General features: G+C 43.8%; 1 long non-coding RNA gene across 1 annotated transcript; it reads right to left on the bottom strand.

The window, feature by feature from the left end:
* Nucleotides 1-1,875: 1,875 nt before the first annotated feature.
* LOC125385365 lies at nt 1,876-3,233 on the bottom strand. Its single transcript, XR_007224519.1, has 2 exons — nt 2,739-3,233; nt 1,876-2,630 (listed from the first exon to the last, which is right to left on the bottom strand). It is a non-coding gene; the product is annotated as an uncharacterized LOC125385365 (long non-coding RNA).
* Between the last annotated feature and the right edge of the window lie 5,447 nt (nt 3,234-8,680).

Genomic DNA, 8,680 nt, shown 5'->3' on the forward strand with positions numbered 1-8,680 from the left:
CCTCGAGCGACCAATTAATTTTAATTCTGCAAAAACACAAATTAAATTCTCGCTTGTATAGCGCATTCATGTGAAATTTCTTCTGCAAATGTACTTTGTGTAGGCGCGAACGCGATCGATCGTATGTAGCAGCGTTCGATTAATTAGATTCAACGATCCGGCATCTTCGACGGCATTAATGATTCTCAGAAACGCCTTTCTCCTTTCCAAAGACGGTGGCCAATATGAATGCGAGCACACACGTGCTGCCGAATTTTTTTTGCGCAAATCTGTCACGGACCGGATGAGATTTATCAACGCTGTTGCAAAGTTCGCGCATCACTGGCATCGTCGAAGAGGGGGAAGGCGCGAGGATAAGTGGGTTCCAGGGAGTTTTTTGGCAACGTGGGTATTTTAATTGGGCAAGCCTGTCGGAAGAGATTTCCCAAGGCGTGGTTTCGCCGCAAGCGTTCGTCGTGTGATTTACGGACGTGCGGTCATGGCGGGAAGACGCGTGGAAAAAACGTGTTGTCCGGAGCCACCCGGAAGTTAGATCGCCCTTAAATGGCGGGGCGTGGCCGGGAATTCCTGAACGGTACGCCGATACGGCAGACCGCGGTGACCGCGCGATAAAAATGGAGCAGCGGGACTATCTCAACCTTGCATGCAACGTAACGAAAAAAGTGGAGGAAGAGGAAGGCGGAGGGAAAAATGGAGGGAGAAACGTGGGGATTTTTTTTCAACTCCCGGCGGACACGTGCAGAATTTAAATCACCCGGCGCGCACGATTCGTTTTATTAGCGACGAGGTATCGCGCGGATTTTGCGCCGCGTTGCCCTCGTAATTTTGAAAGAAGTCACGCAAATTCGGCGTTGCTGTGCGGCCACGATAACGACTGCGCGCTCGTTCTCGGATTAGCCAGTCCTTGGAACGGCCTGAAACGAACATCTGTTAATTTTGAGATTTGTATTAAATCTTTGAAAATTTGAAATTTTATCTCGTTGTACATTGATTCTTTAGAATATTAATATCGATGCAGGACAAAGGAATTCGTAAACTCTCATCGCATTAAATATTCAAGATCAGTATCCTCTGAAAATTCCAGCATCACGAATCCCTATATTGCTTTGTATGCACGTGATTCTATGATTCAAACAAAAATTCCAATCACATAACAGCGTGGATCGTTTATACGAGCCACGGCGCAGGAACTCCGCCGATGAGAACTACCTTCATCCCCTAATCACGCTAATATCCGTTTCACGGGCATCCCGGAAAATCCATAAGCCGAAAAGTCGGCCGTCAACGTTCGACCGGATGATTCATTCGTTGAAATCGCTTCTCATAGCGATTAATGGTCCGGGACCACCGCAGCGAGCGATGGATTAAAAGCGGTCCAAACGTTGAAATTTTCACGGCCAATATTCGTTGTTACACACGTATATACACACGTATGGTCGTATGCAGACGCACGCACACCGGTGGAAACGAACAAGGAACAGGCATGCAGGACCGGCATGCAGGATCGTCCTTCTCGAAGCGAGCAAGCTTTCCGAGGGCGAGAGAGGTTCCACGCACAATAGCATTGTGCTGGCTCTGGTATAATGGCGACGGTATTATAAATGAAACGTCTGCAACTAATTTGGGACAAGGCGTAGCTATGGGATCTCTTTGGAGGACCGCCGACTGCCATTTACACCACGCATTACTCTATTCCTCGAGATTCTTGGTTTTAGTTGAGAAAATATAGCGACTATAAAAAGTATTGACACATAACTTATTTTTATATCGATTCAACATAAAATTAATATCATATCAGTAGCATATCATCCAAGTTATATAAAATTTCTAAACAAATATTTGATAATCAAGTGCCGATAAAATTGTACGAGGACAGAAGAAAAGTTTAATATCATTTATTTTTCTTATTCAATTGCGAGATTGCACATCACAGTAGTCGAAATAACGTTCTTTGACTACAGTCCCAACTGCTGCATTCGGCGAAAGACAATTACAAATGAACCACTTTGCCCGTAATCGTTTTCCTTTTTTGCTAAAAAGTTTTCACTCGCTAGAAACTCATTGTCCGTTAAAAAAATCCAAATCCAGCTATTTGTTCCTCGTTATCCTATTTCTTCTTCTGGTGCGAGCTCGTTTAACTCGGCTTATTTCTTTTTGGCCGGTGCGATTCCAAAAACGTTGGTAACCAGAAACTATCGTATGGTCACGGATGAAAAAGGAGCCAGCGGTACCGGTAAAATAACAGGCATGACAAACGTTCGTAGAATAGATTTCCCACCCTACCAGCCTATGTACCCGCCCCGGCTTACCAGACTGGACTTCCGCCACTCTCGCTGGATCGCCGGGAAATAGGGCCTGGCAGAGTACCAGAGACCAAAGTCCTGCGATATCAGCTTCTCGTTTCGCCTTCCTTTTTCTATTTTCTTTGAGGATGTCCCATGAAGAAGAGCCTCATCCCCTATTGTACCGATGATATCGTCGATATTCGTTCTTGGATTGAAAATCAGCTCGTTCGACGAGCGTTACGCGCTCGTTTCTTTATCGTTTCGAGGAGATGCTCGATCGTTTCGCTGTGCTCGAGAATATTTTAACCGTCAACCGACGGAGTTGCGAATATTCCGCGTATCTGGCTGTTTAACGATAAGAATATATACCATTTAGATAGCGTGACGTCTCGATCGCGTCTTATATTTCTTAGAGATTGTAATTGCGAACATTTAGAATATTTTCTATCGTACCTTCCGTTGGCGTTACGTATACTCTCCCTTGTAATTTCTCTGTATTTTTCACGCTCAAATATCATTATTTTGTACACTGCACGTTTATCAAGAGAAGAACATTTCTTCCTGATGAAAAGTTATCCGTTTTCGCCAATTCACGTCATCCATGCCATTGGATCAGATACTTTCACGTATATATGTAATTTTTTTCACGCACAAACGCGTCTCTATCCGTTTTCCTTGGGGCAATCGAGGGATCATCATCCGCGTAATCGAGTAAATCGCCAGAACGATGGAGAGACATGGAAGGAAGGAATTTCTTTTGAGAATTCCCTCCAGCCGTCAGGCCACGTGGCTGTCTAGCGATTCTAGAACCGACCGACCAATGGTTCACCTATTTTTCGTCGGACAAACATCGAACGCCCACCGACCGACCCAAGACCACGTTCACAGCATGTTTGCGCCGGTGGTTTTCATAGAAACCGGAAAGCCATTCGAGGCGATGAGCTATACTTGCCTTCCTGTCAACGACTAACGAGACCCGCCCTCTTCTTGCTTCTGTGTTCGCGCCGCTTTTCACCCTGCCAGGCGTCCCGCCGCGCTTTAGTCAAACACTACCGGACACTTGCGCCGGTCGTTCTTTCTGCCCAAGGAAAACTTGATTTACTGCTCAGGAAGTACTCACATTCCCATATTGTAACACACCTGCAGAATATTCGTGTGTCTATATGTACATGCATATAGATAGAGTCGGAGATAAAAATCAATGGCAAGTATTATACTTATCATAATAAGGTATGAACGAAAAAGGTATTAGGAATTAAGAATTAATGAAGTCCAGTCAAACTAGTACTAGTGTTACGTATTCAACTTTTATTTCTCGCGCATCCTTGTAGTACATAATACTAATTAACAAATAGTTAAAATTAATATTTCCATTTCTTTAGAAACGAGCCGTATTTAACAAAACTTCATTGATATCTCCTATTTCTACTACGTGTCCACTTACTTTTGTGCCCGACTGTGTATAGCTTCTCTGACGCTTATTATAAGGTACAGCCATTTTAAACCTGAGAATCTCTAACTATAGAAACGCCGAAAGTCAGCCCGCTGTTCAGCCTATTGTCGCGTAACCTCAAGTGGAGTGTCCCAGTGACAAGTTCATCGAAGAAGACTGAAATGAAATCAGGTCGTCGTCGAGTGGAAAACGTTTCACCGTTCAAAGGGAGGTCAGATCCCGCTCGTTGATTGTTTTTAATTAAAGACGCAAATATAATTGGACAACGAAGTAGGCTTTCTGTCTCAAAGGAAGAAAGGTCTAATCACGGGGGCGTAGACAATGGGCCGGAACAATGAAGCCACTCTTTTCAAGGCTCGTTATTAGCCCCGCGACCGTGTTTATGGCAGATTCGTTTCACCGTGAAAAAATCAGCCGCGACCCCGAATAGCTAGACGAGCCAGCAGCAGTCCGCCCCGGTAATTAACCATCGTCGGTTCGTTTCCACGGTCGAGTAGAGCAGCGCAGCATCCGGGGTTTTGCGCTTTCCTTCGAACTCGCGAGCGATATAATGGCGCGTCGTGGGCGGGCCGACAGGTACTTCTGGGAAATCGAAACGTGTCTGGCCGTTATTAATCTCGCATCGACCGACGTGAAATATGATTTCGGCGGAGCACCCCTCCTGCCACCCACCACTGGCAAACCTTCTTGCTATTCTTTCGCGGCGTCGGCAAATGTTTCTTGAAATGCGAGGAATAACATTTTTTCGATGGAATATGTAACAGGTTGTCTTACGAGGAACCGATGGAAAGTAATATCCGGCATTATTGCACTCTAGTGGCTCAGAAAAAGGGAAATACTGAGCCAGGTCGTTGGGTTTTAGTGCACCCAGAAGCGACTCCTTTTGGCTTTACTGACGAGACGGGAACGTTACCGACCACATGTATCTTGTTCCGCTACAAATATCTGAGAAATAGTTTATAAAAATTGTTGCAAATATCGACAAGCTTCTTCAGACTTCGCGCTGAATAATTCATGTGCAGGGATGCTCTTGAAAGCATCGTTTTTGCGGAAGAGAAATTGCGCAATTTTAAACATTTTTTCATATCACTAGTGGATATAATACAGTGACTAACGACAGTGTCTAAATATAGAAATATTTCGTGAATGTATTACGTGTGTTATACACATCTTTTTAGAAACACAACTCTTATTGGTGCTTCAATGGGATAATGGGCAAAATTTGAAAAACATTTTTTAACGTGTATAAAATATACAAGGCATTTACGCAAAAGGATTTAACTCGGCTTAAACGTATAATTACTAGTAAAATATAGAAGCTTATTAATATAATGGATAATTAATTGTTCGAATATTTCCGTACATCTCAGCATGTACGTAATGATGAATATGTTGTAACTTCTATAATATATATCGTTGGATTTATTTCAGACGTTATTATTATAATCCTGATAGTCGTATCTCTTTTGTACATTGCGGTACGTTGTTATCAAACCATACAATAAAGGGAAATAAATGTTAACCGTGTCTGCCTGCAAACCTAAATCCCGCAATGAACGGTTACGTAGCAAAAAGTATAACAAGCACCGGATACGTTTCAATACGAAACTTCAACCTCTCACTCCGCCTCTAATATCCACCTCTTCTCATCCAACGATACTTCACATGTATATATCACGTACACGTTTAAACGAAATTTTTCCACGCAGATTTCCATGTATCACTTTGCGAGGAACACGCGGCGAGCGTTCGGCCGTGCGTGATTCTCATTAATAACAGGATTACGCGGTTTTTAGAAGCTTCTGTTACTAGGTGAGACGCGCTGGTGCGAAACTGTCGGCCGTGCGCGAGTTAAGCTTCGCGACGGGGCATCGCGCGTGAATTATCACCGTGGACGTTGGTCCTTGCATCGCAGGATTTTCGAATCCCGCGCTCTTCGCCGACATTCGCCTCTCTTCTCTCCAACTTCGCTGTACAGGCATTTTTCTCCGAGTCTCCGTTGGGGGCACACCCGTTGCATTAAGTCCGACGTTGCATCGCATAAACAAAAGGGAAGAATCCAGGGACGTCGCCGTTCCCTGTTTTTGTGAACACGATGCGTCCTGAGTGCGTGTTCGACGCACAAATAAACGAACGTAAGCACGTAAGGAGCCACGTGCGTCTGTATGCGCGGGTGCGCGTACCAGGCGGAGTAAAACGACGGTGGAGCTTTCCCAAGTGGCATGCGGGATCCGTCAGGGGTATTCAAATATACAGAGTGGTATTATTTACGAGCGCTGGATACACGGGGTGCCTTGGATTCCTCTGTAAAAAACAACACGTGTCTCGCTACCCCTCGCCCGACGGCCTACGATGAAACCGTGGCTTCAGTCTCGATCTGCCCCTTGCGAGATTTGAATTTAGAAATGATATTGCGTAGCCCCGAGAAGCTGAATCGTTCGAGACAATTAGATATGGATTTCGAACGTATACTTTGTTGAATTGGTTCAGGATGCTGAATTCGTTCTTTCGGAGGCTTTAACTTGTGGCTTAACTTGGTACCGTTTAAGTCTGTTAAGGGATCAAGCGATGGTATAACACGTAGAAGGTGCGTAAACGTAATATTTTTGGTGAAAGATAAAAGTAACTAACATATTGTTTTTTTTTTTTTTTTTTAAGACAAATACATACTTTAGAATAATACATACTTTACTGAAGCTTCTTATATAGATGGCAAATAAAAAAGATATTATCGTGATTTAAAAAAGAGTGGTTTAGGATGGTGTTATACATATTTAAATACAGTGGCGAAACAGTGACGAAAGATATATTAAAAATTCTTTGAAGTGCTCTTTCATAACCGCAGTGTTGAAAATAAAATTCGATAATCAACTTTGGTCCTTGATAGGTTAAATTTGATCGTAATTGATATAAAATTTGTATCGAGTGTATTTTCATTATCGTGAAACTAGTGATGGATATAATTGGAAAAATCAAGTACGATTTGGAAATATCGAAAATTCGATGATATCTGTAGCGGAATATGAAAAAGAAAATATGGAAATATATCGGATGTAAAATAAAGGAAACTGTTCGAAATTCATCGTGTTTTATTTCTACAAAATAAACTAACGTTCATCGGCGTTTGTTCGCAGTCTAAATAAAGCTAGCCAGCCAGTAGCAACTGCAACGCGAAATACCGACGTCAGGTGATTTGTTTCGATCGCGATGCTGGCAAAGCCGGTGTTTTTTCACGTCATTCAAACAGCAAGCGCCCGTTCAACGAGCCGCAAGCTCGCCATTTAATTTCGTGACTGACATCAGTTTACCCGACCACTGGTAAAATCATCGTCGGCTGTCGAAGGGTCTAACTACCATGGCGCAACGTTTGCCGGTACTTCTGCCTGAAAACTCACATAAATATTCGACTATTTGTTTGGTCGCTGCTAAGGAGAGAACACAGCACACGTCCAGACGCCGGAACTCGTCCTGCTCCAACGAAGTTTACCGACCCGCCACGATTCTTCGAGGAAAGATGAATTAGGGTCATCCTTTAAGTATCGCGATGAACATAGAAACGTATATACCAAACGGTTCCCAGAAAAATTTCGGTTAAGGGGAAACATTTTTTACCATTTAGCATGGAGCCACATTCGAGACTATATTATAATTTATTTTCGTTGTTTTTTCATGCGATGTCTTCAATTAATATTAATGATTATTAACTTTTATTCAAGATTGATCTCTAAATAATAGACAATTTGTAGGAACTGATATTCCAAAGATCATCTTTCTTTATCTTGAAATTAATACCACCTTTTGACTCGCATAGATTAAGAAATTTAATATTCGAAGTAAGATTTTTCGTCTCTTAAATCTTTACAATCATTTTACTTAATAAACGAGTATCAAGCAATCTCATTTATACGGCACATTTTAATCAAACCCAAGAAAATATCGTCCTACTCAAACCATTCACCACGGTGTCACTCTTTCAATGTTGAATATCTCACGCCAGGGCCCAGCACGACGCTTGTAACGGTGCTAATCGAATCGACGTTAATTTCACGCAGCACGTAGAACGATCGTTCTCCACTCGAGCTCGTTCAATGCCAGGCAATAATTAAACGTGCACCATAAGTCACGAGATTAAACGACGAACCGTCATCCACTCTTCTACGTCGTCCTATTGGGTGGCACCCTAGCCGCCCCCAAAGGAGAAACTTAGGGTGTGTCCATATACCCTTCACCTTGGGTGAATCGAAACGAGGCGGCGAACGAGCGGTTTAAGTGTCGGCCGAATCTCCATCCGTTCCCCGTCAGCACGGAGAAATTTCAATAAGCCAATTCGGATAATGGATTGGCACGCACGTGCGTGTGCGCGCGTGTCCGTGCGCCTCTGTACGGCCGCGTCGAAAATGCAACGTATTGTCTGAATCCCTGATTCGTTTCATTCCAGGGGATGGTGTGAAAGAGAGAGAAAGAGGGAGGGAGAGGAAGGAAGAGAGAGAGAGAGAGAGAGAGAGATGGGTTTCAGTCCAGACCGACCGTTTCCCGCCGCGAAACTCCAAGTGGACCGCTGTTTCTGACGTGGGTGCAACCGAGGTTCGTAAATACTTCTCGACATTCGTTACGCGTCCTGTTTATTGGTTCCGGCAAATTGTTCCTGAACGCGGCTCGGAAATTCGAGATGCCCACGCGAAGAGTAGAAGCACCACGAAACAACGATACAAGGGAATGTGTAAGAGAAAGAGAGAGAGAAAGAGAGAGAGAGAGAGAGAGAGAGAGACGGGGTGAAAGGGTGGTAACGGTGTCGGAGTGTATCGATGCGGTGTGCCCACCGGTCGACTGCGATCGACGCGATGATGGGTTGTCGTGATTTCGGCCGGGGTTCACGAAAATTATGGCCAGCTGAATACGGGTTACGAAGCGGTTAGCAAGTGTATGCTTGAAACGAAGATAG

This window comes from Bombus terrestris, chromosome 7 (assembly GCF_910591885.1).
Source record: "Bombus terrestris chromosome 7, iyBomTerr1.2, whole genome shotgun sequence".
In the NCBI taxonomy this organism is placed as follows: domain Eukaryota; kingdom Metazoa; phylum Arthropoda; class Insecta; order Hymenoptera; family Apidae; genus Bombus; species Bombus terrestris.